Source organism: Phaethon lepturus, unplaced genomic scaffold, assembly GCF_000687285.1.
Source record: "Phaethon lepturus isolate BGI_N335 unplaced genomic scaffold, ASM68728v1 scaffold17312, whole genome shotgun sequence".
NCBI classification, from domain to species: Eukaryota; Metazoa; Chordata; class Aves; order Phaethontiformes; family Phaethontidae; genus Phaethon; species Phaethon lepturus.
Window position 1 is genome coordinate 25,989 of NW_010522787.1, and position 16,031 is coordinate 42,019.

General features: G+C 43.2%; 1 long non-coding RNA gene across 1 annotated transcript in view; it reads right to left on the reverse strand.

Moving 5' to 3' along the window:
* LOC104616801 overlaps positions 1-15,294 on the reverse strand; it is a 31,390-nt gene extending 16,096 nt beyond the window's left edge. The window contains exon 1 of the long non-coding RNA XR_737991.1: positions 15,235-15,294. This is a non-coding gene — a long non-coding RNA (uncharacterized LOC104616801). The remainder of the gene's footprint in view (positions 1-15,234) is intronic.
* Positions 15,295-16,031: the final 737 nt, after the last annotated feature.

Consider the following 16,031-nt stretch of genomic DNA (forward strand, 5'->3'; position numbering starts at 1 on the left):
TACAAGCTTTTGGAAATGTTACCCCCAGGTCTCGTTACGCGTGTGCATCTCTGCACGACCAGCATCAGGCTGGGCACGATGTCCTGATGCAGGTATTCAGACCACAGCAAAAGACTTTAGTTGCCTTTTTTTCACATTCATTAATTTAACAAGATTCTCAACCAGAAAAGAGAGGCAAGTCTGTGCATCTTGTTTTATGCAGTATGGGAAAGGGTATTTAACAGGTGGCCAAGCTATTAGAGAAGCATCGGATTCTGCAAAAAGTATTACCTCTGCGTGACCGTGGCCAGCCCCTGCTGCACAAACACACACCTCTCCTGCCCAGCAGATACAGCGAGGAGATTAATACAAGCCAACGGGGAAACCAAATTAGCAGAACAAGTCAAAGTTTCCTGCCATTTTGTGCTCATTCTCTTTTCCCCAGATTTAAAACATGATGTGATTTTGGGCTGTGGGCTCAGTTACGTTTCAGTCTGTGTTTAACACAAGCTCACACACAAAAATTAATGTACCTCAAATTTCCTTTCTCATTTCTGTCCTTAATACCAAACTCTGAAGTCCTACACGTTTCACTTGACAAAGCCATTAATTCAGTAATTTCACATAATTAAATTGAGCAAAGCAGAGTATTTAAATTGGAGCTAAGTGAAATATACTTCTGTGTGGCTCATGCTGTTAGAATTGTGCTGCATGCTATTCTGCTGCTGCTCATTTATTAATTTGGGATTGGCTGAAACATGACACCGTGTAATAAGGAATGCACTGGCTTCAATAGAATTAGAAATAAAAAAATGAAACTAAAAAAAAAAAAGCATAGAGGACAGTGAATCAAACACCAAATGAAATAAATTAAACCCTCGGAAGGAGCCCTCAGCAGCGCACTTCTGCATCCAGCCAAAACCTGCACCCAGGTTTATATTCCCCTGTGATAACTAATTTCTGACAAGAGGTCTTCAGCGATTTTTCCCTGGAATAAGAAATGAGCTGCACCAGTCCTCCAGCATGGTGATCCTTTTAGCAGCGATAACACTTTCTCCTAATATTTTCCTGTGTTCTTTCTTCTAGCCTTACGTGGTGAAGGAAGTGTGAAAAGACATTTAAAAGAGTTAAAGCTAAGAAGACTTTAAAGTCTTGTCTCCCTCAGCTGGTCCTCTCGTTCGGCAGGTCCCGAGCGCCAGAGCAGGAGACAGCCGTGCGGTACGCAGCATCGGAGAACGGGCAGAGTCCTCAGATCTACCGTGAGGATGATGAATGGTAAAAGCCAAATGGATAGAAAACCCTAAGTATGGATTTTTGCTGGCAAATAATGGGGAAGAAATTAAGACAGCCAATAGTCCAAGAAGTGGAAATAATTCATGTAATTAACAAAAGCCTCCCCAGAATGTAGTGGTGGGGTTTTTTTCCTTTCCATCAGTGCTTTCTGCTTCTCAAGTTTCTTATGAACTACCTTAATTGGGCTCTTCCAGATACACTGGAAGTTCCTGCACTTCTTCCTCAGCCTCGAAGGACACCTGTGGAAGGTGCAGCTCTGGACCGCTCCTGGTAACCCTCGCCAGATACAGCTCCTAATGACCCGCTCCTGCTAATGAAAAAGGGGAGGTAAGGGGGGGAGATATTGTTGCTGCTGTAATTAAGCTTGTGAAGAGTTTAGTTGGAGAGAAATTAGATGTATTTACATGCTGCTCTGTTGCTGATGAAGCACCAGCTATTTGGGAGAACTTCTAATTAACCCTAATTTAGTTGATATGCTCTTTAGCAGCCCCATTCCCTGTGTACTTTGCACTAGGTAAAAAGTAGTAATAATAACAAATGATCCATTTTTAAAAGGCATATTTCCTTGTGGGGGCCCAGTCCCAATTTTTTCCCTGAAGTTATTGAATTTGCATTTTAGTTGCTGACAAGCAGGAAGACGCACACTTGAGAACTTCATCCTTCAAAACAGCTTTTTGAACAGCCGCACGCTGCGGCTCACGCGGGCACGGCCACTGCACCCACAGCCCCACGCGGCCCCTCTCCCACCAGCCCCACGGCTGATGCGGAAAGAGGGGTTTGGGGGTTATTTTGGACCCTTCCAGCCAATTTACAGCTATCACAGCTAGGAGTCTGCTTTTGAAGCACTTTCACTTCCTACATCCGCAGCCAATTATGCAGTCTGGCCACAATGTTCATTAACCAGATACTGTAATGAAATATTTTAAAACTGTATCAAGCTAAAAATACTTAACTCTTCTGATGTGTTTTCTCACTTAATAGTTCACCGATGGCTCCGCCACGCTTCCAATGCTTGTGGTGTATCTGTGGGTTTCTTTGCAACTCAAAGTCATTTAAAATACAACAGGTTTACAACCTCGGTATATAAAAAGCCCTAAAAATTCACCAGTTTTTATAAACCATTTTGGAGGAAGAGCAACACCAATTCTTATTTCAATTTCACACACAAAACACCATAAACACCGAGCGCCACTTCTTGGCATTAAGGGTGAAAAATGGAACATGATTTAATTCTGTTACACAGAGGAATCTACACTTGCTTGTCACAACACAAACCCAGAGATACAAAGAGCATTTGCAGAGGTGATGTTCCTCACGTCTTCAACACTGCAGCTGTCTGCACACACAATATATAAAGAAAAAATGAAGAAGAAATGTGGATTTCTGCAACATCCTGTCCAGAAAAAGTTCTACCAATCTATTAGCTAACTTGTGCAAGGTTTCAGCCTGAAATTCACCTTGATCAGAAAAAGTACTTTTTTACTGCACAACCTCTTTTTCATAAGATTATAGACCAAATGCTGCTCTCATTTATACCTGCCTAACCCTGCTGATTTTGTATATGCTTCCTGGATGTTACTGTGGAAGTTTCTGGGGGTTTTTTTGGTTTTGTTGGTTTGGGTTTCTTGTGGTTTTTTTGGTGGGGGGGTTTTGTAGGTTTTTTTGGTTGGTTGGTTGGTTTTTGTTGTGTTTTGTTTGTTTGTTTGTTTTTACACAGAACATTTCTTATTCCTTTAACAGGATAAGGGTAACCTGGACTTGTGTGCTAAATGCAAAGGGCACAATATGAACTACTACAAAAGGTTAAGTTCAAGTTTTCTCAATTTCTGCATGGGACGTATTCTGTGCAAATTATTGACAGCATTACAAACTGACCATTTTTCTGCAAATATAGCTTAACTTGACTAAATCAGCAATGCAAAATGGAAGTCTTCCCTATTGTCGCTGAAAGAAGAATAACAGACTACATACATCTTTTTTGAATATTGTCAGAATTACACAGAGGAAAACTTTAATTCAGAACACTGTCTTCAAAATTGCCTGGTACAAAATGACTTTGAGCCTTTTAAAAGAACTTGATAATATGGAAAAAGGCAATGATCTTTCTGTTGCTACATTTGTATGTCCTTGATGTGTCAGCAAGACGTAGCGGGGCTTGACATAGCCCTTCTTGGGAGAAGGCCACCTCAAGTCCGAGTTACACATTTCTTTCAACAACAAACGTAAGTGAAATCAAGTAAAGATGGAACTAATCAGTCCATCAAAAGCAATACATTTATGAACTGGAAAAAAATCTGATTTAATTCTTTGGATAAGAAATAGTTCTCTGATTTTCTTTCTGTGAATGGAAACAACCACCATCTCCGTCTGTGTTCGCTTATCTGACAAAATCAGGGCGCGGGAATTTAGTGTAATTTAAGTTGCCCATAGCCCCCATCCAAGCCAAATAATACCAATAAGCACAAGTCTACACCGTACCCAGCTCCGAGGGCTCCGAACCCCCTCTCAACTAAACGAGACCCAGGGAAAACCTCTCAAGGACGCGGATGCCGCGCTCCGCTTCCCCACTGCATCTGCGGGCCGCAGGCGAGCCGGTAGCACAGAACTGTTGTCTTTCACTCGCTCACCTCCTCCCAGTGCTCTTTTCTGCTAAAGACTCACACAACAGATGAAGACTAAATATACACAGCTAGAGCAACAAATCTAAATTTCAGACCACTGTCAGAGGACTTTTTTCTGCCAGGTTGCTTCAGTCGGGCCCAGCTCGCCGCACACACAGAGGCACACAACTGGCGAGCGCCTTCCCACCATATTTCTCTCAAATGGAAAATTCTCTCTAGCTTTGGTTCTAACAACAGCCAGAGCCTTAAAACATATACACACGCTAAGCAGAGCGCCTCACCGTGCCAGTGTTTTCTTTATCCAGGCAAAAGCTTCCAACCCAGAGGGAAGAAATTTGCCTACAGGGTCCCTCCGTTTTATGCTGGCAAATAACTCGCTTCAGATATACTGCAGCTTTCAGCATTAAGGCATTTAGAGGAGAAAGTGTGGGATGAAGTGGGATGGGAAATCCCATCATTCCACCACAAGGAAAAGAGCTGTTAAACATCTGAGGTTTCCTTTTGGAGTTTTGATGAGTTTACTAAGAAAATGTAACAGCCGAGTCAGTAACTAGAATGCTCAAGTTTAAGAAAAAGCGTGTTTTCTTTAGTTATAATGATGCAATAAAATTTCAAAACCACCTTTTGGGTTTGAAACACAAAAGTAACACTTGCGTATCAGTTTATTTGTAAAACATAAACTTCTCCCCGCTGCAGGAGCCTGGAATAAGAGAGCTCAGAGTTGTGGCTCTTCTCTGAAGAGAAATAAGCCTTTCCCCCAAACGTAGCACCTCCAAGTTTCAATCCAGCAACAAAGGTGCTAAACTTCCCAAATCTAGAAAATTACGTCAGGAAAATAAACTGCACGGATTCACTTCAAATGCATGAAAGCTTCCAGCAAGAGTGGTTATTTTCAGCCAAATTACCATGCTGCTGCTTAAACACCACTAAGCTGAAGGCGTCCTTTTTTATCAGCCAAACTGCCGACTTATCCTCAAGGAAACACCAAGCTAAAACGCGTACGTCTAAATCCACACAGTGATCGGTAGCATTCAGAGTAATGTCATTCTGACTTATATGTTTACATTTTAATTGCTAATTGATTTACCCCTTCTGAAGGGGATGCCTTGAACAGGAGGCGTCCCTTCCTTCTTCCCTTACCCCCGTGCTCCAGCTTCATTACAACCCCAGCACTGTTGCCAAAATGAGATATTGCCTCATTTTTGGTACCGTGCCCTTGAAGGCATCTTATTAGAAAAGACCACTTCTTAATTAACATTTTTGATCTTTAATCTATTACACATCCCTTTAATCCCATACGGAGGAGCTTTTGGCCCACTTCCGCGGCGTGGCGGTGGGAGGCAATAGGCTGGCAATTTGTGCTGAGGGCTCTCTCCCAGCTGGGCTCCGGTGCGGCCGGCTGCAGGGCTGGCTATGCTCTCGCTGGTCAGCAGCAGACATTCGCATTTATTATTTTATTGCTTTTTTTTAATAAAGTCTTTAGAGAGCCACCGCTCAGCATTAAAGACAACGAGCAGAACGACGAGCTTGTGGACGAGATCAGACTTCAGCAAGTGGCTGTTGAGCTCTTAAAATAACCAGCGGAACTCTAAGTGGGGGATTTAGTGGATCACCAACATGTGAAGTGTTAAGAAAAGTACAATGTTAAGTCCCTTACATCATTTTACTTGCAAATAATTACAGCAATTACAATGTGCTAACTGGCAATTAACATTACAGGCTTCACAACTCACCAGAATTTTTTAAAACACGCTGTGGCCCTATGTAAATTGTCTCTTTGGTACTTCTGACTTGGTGGCTGTATGAGCTAATGGCTACACATTAGCTCAGCAGATCTCGGAACAGAATTGTCCACGTGCCAGATAATTTAATTAGAGGCTTGATCTTGTCAGAGCTTTATGCAACGCAGACAGTGTTTCCAAGCAAAGTGCGCGTTTTTTTTCCTTTCTCTTTAGTGTTTTGTGACTGTCTAGTAATTGATAATAACGAACACCAAAGCTATCTAAGGGAGAATGGAGGCATGGCTAGTAAAACAGGCAAACAGGCAGGCACTTCAGTCCCACGTGTGATGCATTCAAAAATATGTAGAGCAAGACACATTGAGCACCTCTTCCACACACACCCCAATCTATCGCCAGGTCCCCGCACACATCTATTAAATCTTCATCGTGCTGTTACTCAGCCCCAAAAAAGACAAAGGTCACTTGTCTCCAAGTGAGAGCCATAGCGTGTCTCAAATCTCATTATAAATGGTCCCATTTAACAGTTTTCTCATTTGAATTTATACACAACAAATACGAGATTGTGAGATGAGCTCAGTTTATTTTGACAATGACATCATAATTCCTTTTGGCGAGACTGGAAAAAGGCTACTTTAGACACTAAATGACAGAAATACAAATGTATCTTCTATTACGGGAAATTTTAGGCTATACTAACTTTTAAAAATCCTTTTTTTCATTAATATTTGGTCTTAATTTCCATTTTCTACACATTCTTATGCTACAGTAACCTTATTTGTACCCTTGGTCTATGATAAGCTTAGCCCTTCAAGACAATTTAACCAAAAATACAGCTGTAACGGTTACAGAAACTTTTACAAGTCAGGTCAATGTTGAATAAGACCCACTAGAGGTCCCTTCCAACCCAAATGATTCTAGTTTCCTGTACTGAATAAGCAAAGATTATTTGGGCAAAGCATCATAAATTTCATGCAGCTCTTCACTGCAGAGTTTCATATCAATGTTCTTACACAGCCCAGAAATCAAGGCAGTGGAGATTGTTTATTCCATTTGTTTTTCTTCTTTTACAACCTTGTTTATAAAACCACATTCTCATGATTGGCACAATTTGTTTTTTTCTCAAGAAGAATGATTACTGCGGATCCACCACTGTGGCATTATTTTTTATTGATTTTTCTTGTTTAAGCAACAGGCCAGTGCAATATATTCTGTTATTCCCGTTTTACATTTATTCAGGCTGGGAGCTTTGCGCTACCAGTTACAACTGCAATGTGTAAACTAGTCAAAGCAGAACAGAAATTTCTGTGAAAACCAAAGAAATTGTTCACCAGGAGACTTCCCTTCAACTCTTCAGCGGTCTGATTTCACAAAGGTAAAACCCATTGCAAGCGCTTCCTACAGCAGCATGGTTTCAGCTTCCCTTGCTCCTACAAGCCAGCCAAAGCAGACTTGGAAAAGCGAAGCCACTGCCCTGCAGAAATGACTCAAAGCAAGACGGGCTGGCAAGAGCCCATCAATCCTGAAGCCGGAGCCCTCTGGGAAGGTCAACCTGCAACACAGTGCACGCTGCATGGTGCGGAGACAAAGGAGTATGGAATGGGGCACAAGGAAGACGTTCTACCAGGTTGGGAGGCTTAATTAGCATTTGTAAAGCTCTTTGAGATCCTACATAAAAATATTTACTGAAATAAATAGCTGTAGAAAGCACGATTTGCCTGACCATTCAGTCTGCTTCTGTCCTAAATCTGCAGGAGATTAGCAAACCCAGAGCATGGCAGAATTGGATAAATTACATATAAGGAGGATTTATCAGGTTATCTTATCCATCCCTCTGCTAATGTAAGACCGTTCCTACAGTGTATTTTCAAGTGCTTTGTGCAGTCTGGTTTGAAAGTGACTGAAGTGATGGGAGATAACACCAGAGACTACTAGATCCCACTACTGGGAAATGTTTCCTCATATTCAGCCTAGCATCTCCTTTGCTTTACTTCAGCCCATTACTGCTAGTTATGCTCCTGAAGGCTATTGTAAGCAACAGATACAATTTTCATCTAAAAACACAGAAAAATGTTCATCTACTCGCAGCCCTTCGCTTGGGCAGCAAGGGAGGACAAGGTAGCATCACTGGAAAGAAACACAGGAAGGGAGAGCAGGAGTGTGAAGAAGATGGGACGGTGCTGTGTTATGCCTTGCTCCTCTCCAGTGCTCCTTCCAGCTCAATGCCAGCGCCCTTTACTGGGATGTTCACACCCACGGGAGACCTGAACGGAAGCAAGGGATGGAGAGCCAGGAAGGCTGTGCCTCAGGGTCCACCCATGAAGGTGAACGATTTCCTTCAATTGGTGCAAGGAAACGAAGCACAGTGTTACAGTCTCCCAGCAGATAAAGCGCCAACAGGCACATTTTAAACAAAAAGCAAGTTTGTTGCAGGGAAAAAAACACTGCCGGCAAGACAGGGACATGACCCGGTGGAGGACGTCCCGTGCCAGCTCTGGTAGGATGCAACCGTCCATGCTGATGGTGTATGTGTATTTCTGGCAAGACACCCCTGCCAGAAGACCCTCCAGGAACATCCTCAACCCATAGCGGCCCCGTGCCAGCAGATACACCAAGCTCGCAAGACTTCAAGATGAGGTTAACCCAGAGATACTCCCAGGTTTGACTGAAACCTTGCTGCCCATCACCAGTCCCAAAGCACTGCCGGCACCCCAGTGCACGCGAGTCCACGGCCCCTCGCCAGCACGGCCAGGCAGGGGCTGCGACCCCGCAGCCTGCGGAGGTCCTCCCTTCACGGATGTTGCTCGTAGCAATTTGGGGGGGCTGGCTTTAGGTACTGCGAAGCTCGGCAACACTAACGCCACGCTGTGATAAACGCTTGCTCAGCTTCTCTTAAGCTGACTGGCTTTCCAGCAGACACGGTCTTTAAAAAGCCTGGGAACAGGTGGGTGATGGGGTAGGGAAGCACTCGGTAGCTCACTTTGAAACGAGCTTTTCTTTCCTCGCCTCTTTTACCATGGAAATTAATTCTCCTCCTCTGTGCTATCGCTACAATTTTCCCAATTAACATTTTTAATAGTAAGTATTTTCTAGGAAATGCCATAATACACAGGTGTGTGCTTCTAATTTAAATACTGACACCCATGCTGTGTTCACATCTGAAGATCGCTCCTTCTCGCCGGAGATTCCCTCCCCGAACAAGAGGGGAACACCTATGGTGCTGCACCACCAGAGACACCTCAGCGGATTCGCAGGGCGGCCGTTTCCATGACAGATGCACATGTCGGTGCTGCGCCGCGCCACACGCAGCGAGGAATCTCATTTTTTATACTTCTACTTTCGCTGAATGTGCTACAGCCACACGGTGTCAGTCAGACTTTGGGACCCCCAGGGACCCCGTCACTCCGGCCAACGTCTTCCTCCAGCAGCGCCAATTCCCCCTTCCCGGGAGCGCTGGGAGCAGAGACTTGCTCCCAGGAAGCCCTCATGCCTGCAGAGGCAGAGTTGTGCTGTAAGCTCCTACAAACAGAGTAATCTGTTTGGGTTTATAATTACTCATTTTGTTTCTTTTTGTATTATCCCAGTTCCAAAAAAATCTTACATCTGTCTTGGATGCTGACCCACCACCACATTATCTGAGTATCATGTACTTTCTATCACTTCACCTTCTGTTTCCAAAAACACAATCAAAAGTACTTTATTTTTTTTAAAAGTATTTATAAATAAAAAGATTGAAGTTTTGAAAATAAAGTTTTATAATTAGGAAGGGAGATTTTTTTCTCTCTCTCTTCTGAAAGGACATGTAACTATGTTACATCATAAAAACCCACACATTACCAAGGAAAATAAAAGTTCAACTCAGAATAAATGAGGAATGCAGCACCCAGAGCTAGAAAATTCCCTCGCTTTATTTCTAGTTTGCATTTATTTGGGTTTTGGCTGTGTCCAAAGGAGATACTTAAAATTTTGAGAGCCTCAGACTATAGCGACTGGGCTGCATGCTGCAGGTCCATGCAGAGACAAGGATGCTGTTTTTAAAACCAACCTAAGACAGACAACCAGTTGAGAAAATATTTCATAGATACTGAAAAAATATTCAACTAAGAAAGTTATCAAAGTCTCTTATGTTCTTTGCTAAGTTCAAAGGTTTATTTCTTTGGAAACCCTTACGCACTGTAATCAGAATCTTCTCATATTGATTTACTAATGAAATCAACTTTTAGAGCTGATGTGCTCCGAGATGATGTCTCACCTCGTGAAGGCACTCAGGACAGGTAATTTCAGAGTACTTGCAAGATAACCAGTTTCTAATGCCCACTGAATTGCGACCGACCTTTTCAATGCTCTGCAGCAGAGAGCCCAGAATTTCATGTTGAGGGTGTTTGGGAGGGTTTGTTTTTCAGCGTTCTGCCATTTAAAAGTTAAATAAACCAAAATACAATACATGTAGAAATAGCGAAAAAGAGCTTGGTGTCTATGGGAGGGCAGTCTCTCTCATCTGGACCTTCCTGACACAGCCCACGCCCAGTGGGTCGTGTGGCTGGAGCAGGACCAGCAATGGCTGGTCCAATTGTGGGCATGGTGGTGCTGGGTTGATGGTTGGACTTGATGATCTTAAAGTCTTTTCCAACCTTAATGATTCTGTGGCTCCGTGGGAGCTGCCAGGGGAACAAGGGCAGGGAGCAGGAACAGCCCTGGGTACTGTGAGACCACAGGAGATGTGGTCCTGTGAGGATGGTGGCCTTGGTGGGCCACCAGGCAGTAGACCATGCTAGGACGTGCAAGCCCAGGGTGCTGAAGGAAGGCTGAGGGTCAACAAACTTTGCGTGACCAAAATGGGCCTTCAAAAGGGGTAAAGTGAGGAAGGAGAACGCATTTTCTGTAGCTTATCTGAATAAACAGAAAAGGGTAAAAAGTTAATGCATGAATACTTGTGGGGGCAAGAATGTTTGCTTCATGAGACCTCAGCTTTCTCATCCATTTTGCTCCTTTGGCAGAAAAAATGAAACCTAAACCTACAAAAGAGAGGAGAACAGAAACCCTCAGCACTTGGGGAGCAGACAGCAGCAGCGCTGGGATCAGAAGACCGACGGTGGAGGAGAGCACAGGGAACAGCCAGGAGGGAACGGGCAGGGAGAGCCCCAAGCAGCAGAGACGGCATTAAAAGAGCCCCGGCACAGGCTCTGGTAACGCTGGGTGAAAATAAGTCTCCAAATTGCGTCAAGAAGATCTCCTCTGAAGATACCAAGTGAAAATTGTGATTTACATAGCTGAGAGATGCCACGCAAAGCAGAAGAGAGGGGAAAAGGAGTAACCACAGGGTGGTTTTCTTTTATTTTGTGGTTCATTTCTCAAATGCTCCTGCTTCCCCTTTTCTTTTCTTTTTTTCCTCCTTAAAGGAAGAAAACCTTAAAAGAAATTGCAGAAGGCAATTAAAAATCTAAGGTAGTGTACTGTACAAAACAAGCACATGGGACAACTCTTAATGGCGAAACATCAAATGTCTGTGCCCTAAAATGTTGTGGATTTTTTTCCCATGCGGCGCTTTGTTAACATGTCCCTCGCACGTGTGCCCAGCTGCTGCAGCAAGCTCAGTGGCAGGGACAGGAAATCTGGAGCTAAAGGGGAAAGGGGGGAATACCAACCTGTAATTTATTTTCCTGATTTCTGGAATGTTATAGTTGAGTGATACTAATGTTGTGTGCTAATGGATTGTTGGGCACTAGCGTCAGAGAGGCCCTTGTAAGTTGCAAATGCTGCAGAGATCCCCCCATGTCCTGCAAACACACATGCACAGAGATGTACCCAGTACCATTTGTCCCCAGCCTCCTATTCCCCAAACTCTTTCTTGATCAGTATCATAACTCATAGCTGCATAAAAAAGTAAGATGCCTTCAGTTACCTCAAAAGCAAACACAAAGAGTCAGGTGTTTAGGTCTGTGCGCTCCTAAGGAGAAGACGGAATCTGCTCTGCCCCAGACAATTCAGCCAACATTCCCCGGGCCCTCACAGTCAGACTAATGAGAAACTCCCCAGCAACCCCCATGTAAAATGCTTTCATCGGTCTTTAAAATGCCTTAAATTCTCTATATATTTAGTAAGACTTTTTACTTCTTTAAAACGTCCCTTGTTGCTCCTCAAGATAATACTCCCGTGATGTATTACAACAGCAATGCAGCATTGTCTGGCTGGACCCTTGCTTCGCAAATATTGAATCTTATTTTCCTCTTGGCTTCGAAGCAGCAGAAAACCCTTTTGCAAAGCAGAGGCGGGCGCTTGTGTGGCCCCCCGGCGCCCTGCCCAGCCCCGGCCCCTGCCCGCCCCAGCCTCTCTGACGCTTTCGGAGCGGGACGCACGGGCTGCAAGGGCTGCACGTGCTGTTAGGAGGGAAAAGCAGGGGGAAGGAGCCCTCAGCTGCGCTCTTCCTCTGGGACAGAAAACGTCTCTGCCTCCTACACAGCAAAACACTACTGACCTGCTCTTTAACAGCAAGCTAAGTCCTTAGATTAAGAGAGGAAAGGAAAAGCTTTTTTTCTTCCTTTTACATTAAGGAAAAAAAAATGTTTACAAGACCTGAAGAGGAAGGAAATTCGCTATATGCCCATTGTTAAACAGGGCTGGTGGACACCCAGATTATTTACCCTGGTGTGAGGGCAGCCTCTGCCTCCTCATACATTTTCCTGATTCTGTAGGCTAATATGTACAGCCTTTAAGTTGTGGTCATTAAAAAAAAAAATCATAGAAATATTTCTAGTTGTATTTAAAGTACATGAATAAATTCCTTAGTGCAACTATGCCAAAGGCTGGATTCCTGCAAAGCATTTCACCTTTGTAGGTTTTACCAGGAATGAGCAGTTAAGCCAGAGCAGACAGCAACTTGTGCACATACCCAACCACAGGAAAAAGGATGGTGCCCTGTGCTAAGCCATCACCGAACAGACCCATCCGAGCACAGGATTTCTGCTGCCAACGTGTCCACTGCCAAATTTCCATGAGCTGCACCAAGCAGCTCCCGCAAACAGCCCCCCGCCCAGTGCCACGGTCCTGTCAGGGATGCACAAACCGTACACCTTCAGTACACTTCAGTGGCAGAGAAGCTCACCATGAGACACAGAGCTTGGACCCCAGTGTTTGACACGTCTTGCCCCGAACTTACAAACGCTTAAGCCTGACCTGGCAACAGACAGCGGTCACAGCTACCTGGACAAGCCCCATGACTGCAGATTCAAGTCATACTCACAAGAAAAAATTCCAGTATAGCTTCTACTGGTTTGATGAACAAAGTAAGGTATAGCAGCACAAGCACCTTCTCTCCCCACAACTGCACCTATATAAATATTTTGCTAGCATTAATAAAAAAAAAAAAAAGTTAAATAAATTACATTCTACCTGCTCTTGCTGTCCCTTCGTACCACACCACCCCAGGACCGCTGCTCCCCCGGCCCACAGCAGCTGCACAGAGCGCCAAGGGAATTTTTCAGAAGTCACTTTGTATGTGTTTGCACACACACAGAGATGTACAAACACATACAGGAGAAGGGAGAGAAATATGTTAATTTGAAACATCTGGCAAATGTTTCAGCGTTAACAAGTCCCGGGTTTGGCCTTTTGGGATTTTTTCTGTTGGGGGGGTCAAGGAAGGGGAGGCAATTTTGTCATTTTGGGCTAGGGAAGGAAGGGGCATGAAACAAGAAGTTGAAGCGTGTTTTTTCACCCTTTATTGAACTTCAACATCACACTACTGGAGCTAATGCAAACAGGAAGATCATAAAAGAACATAATGAAAGTCTCGCACACTGGGACTGAAGGGCTGTTTTCAGTTACTGAATATAGCTTTGGAGGCACACCACACAAGAGCCAGTGACTCCACGCAGCCACACCACCGCAGACTACGGCTTTTTAAGCTTTTTCTATGTAGCTCCTCGGTCATATTCCAGCCTGCAACCTCTGTCCCATGCACTGCACCCTGTCTTGATAGGATACTGTATTGTATTTTCATATACATGCGAGATTGGCATCTGCAGGTACTAAACGTATTAAGAGGAAAATCCCCCAATTAGCACACATTTTCCTTAAGCTGCCATAAATCACGCATACAGTACATTTTATCCCACATCTGACATCTTGAATAAGAGCTGTAATTATGGGAGTAAATGAAGAAAAATGGAGGAGACTCAACTAATTTGGGAAAAGCCTTTCACAGGCTGTCTTTTACTTACAGGGTAGTCAACAATACCATCCAGAAATCCCAAATTAAGTCCCGCTCTGCACAGAAATTATTTTTTTTGTTGTCGTTGCTGTTTCGAACCTCAGCCTATGTTAAATTTAATACAATCCAAGACTTGTGATAGATAACACCGGTAACTCCACTCCACTGCTGTTTGAGACGAAGGTCAAGCAAGAGAGCCGGCGAGCGCTCTTTTCATGCGCCGTTAGCTCCAGGCACAAAGGGGCCTTCGACATCGCAGCTGGGGGTTTGCAGCAGCAGCAGCAGCAATATTTGCTATCAAAGACTAGTGAAAACACAAACCGTTCAAAACAGCCGTAGTGCCCAGAAATGTACCCAGCCCAACCGAGAGTGCAGTTGGTACAAAGTGAAATGCCACAAAGTGCCACACAAAGGCAGTTTATGCCTTCGAGACCAGCTAGATACTGACTTCAGTAAGAAAAGTCTCCTGTGAGCCAGTCTCCCCAGGACTCTTATAAAGCCCATGCCAATCAGGAATGCAGCACCATTGTTAATTTTCGTATTACTGCTCAGTTTCTGAGCTGCTTTCAGGTTGCTGCTGAGCTTCTGAGAATACCATCGCACAGTCCAGCATGAAGAGAGCACAGAAATAGACTTACTGGCTTCAAAATCAAAAATATTCTGAGAATTTCATAAATGTTAAAGACATAATAGACAGTAAAAAAAACCAAACCTTTACACAGGGCACAAACAGTGACTGAGATGTAGCCAGCTACTTTAAACACAAACTAATCGGACATTTACCCTCACATTTGTGTTATCAATACATATTACACAGCTACAAACTTGCTTTATCCTGTTCAGTTTCTTGAGCCTCTTTTTATTGAAATTATCAATGTAACACAGATGAACAAGCCCTAGATACATGTTTAAGTGTTGCTACTATCAAGCAGACCAAAATCTGGTTCAAATGTTAAGTCTTTGTACCATGGCGATGTACCACTTTTATTCTCCAGCCCTGACAGTACTTTCCAATTTCCTCCAGGAGGAGAAATACACACATTCCAGTTGAGACTGAGGTTTAAAATTCCTATTAAAGCAGCTTTTATGTAATTAGATTGGAATGAATGTGCAACAGTGCCCATTGCAGAAAACTTCAAAGTGGTTATACTGGAGAAATCACAACCCGTTTCAGTATGCCCACAAGAAGAAAGAATGGCTCTCCGGAGGATAAGACTATATTAGTCTCTGTATGTAATAGATTTTATTGACCATATGGAACTGATATAAAAATTGTGTTGCAGTGGGTAGTCTTGGATTTGAGACAGGAATGTGACATACAAAATACAGTTCCTGTAAAAAGCCTGGCAGCTTTCTGGCAGTTTTTGCAATCAGAAGAACCTAAAATATTTACCTGATTGAGTCACTGAGGAGTCCCAGGTCAAAGCAAAATCTGAAGATTCACCTTCTTCAACTGAAAAAGAACAAAAGGTAAGTTGTGATTGATGAAACAAACCAACTGGAAAGCAAAGCCATCAGAAAACTAGGTCCACTATGACATTAAGTATTAAAGCAGACTTCCGCACTAGTAAAAAAGAACTTACTGCTTTCTATAAAATAATTCATACGGTGGAAGTTTAGTAAAGAGATTTGCCGTATGTTTTAACCTAAATATTCGATTTCTGTTAGCAGTTTCATCCTGAACAGGTAACAGTAAGTTCATATGAAATTTTAACAGAGATTTAAATATCACTAGCTGCTAAGTATTCATATTTGAAATTTTGTACATTCACAACAACTTGCATGTGCAAAATTGCCATTGTAAACATAGAGGTCGTTTTTGAAATCATAGTAAAGAACCATCCTATGAGGGGAAAATTGCCTGACATGTCATCTTAATATACTAACCTATTAGCCGTATTCAGAAGCGAGTGATACCTTAAGTTTTTTTTCAGAGTTCAGAATTAAAAAATAATGATATAATGTACAACTATGTTCTTTAATACGGTAGTCATAAATAACTACATTTAAAGCTTGCTGATGTGAAAGCTGTCAGAGCCAGGTGCTCAGCACTCACAAGTGACATATCTCTAACCTTCTGCCTGTTAAGAATTACAAATTGTTATTTGATTCCTACATTCTTAAAAATAACTAAGAGATCAACTGACAACAAGCAGGGTAAAAAAGAACCCGATCCTGCGGTTGCTGAAA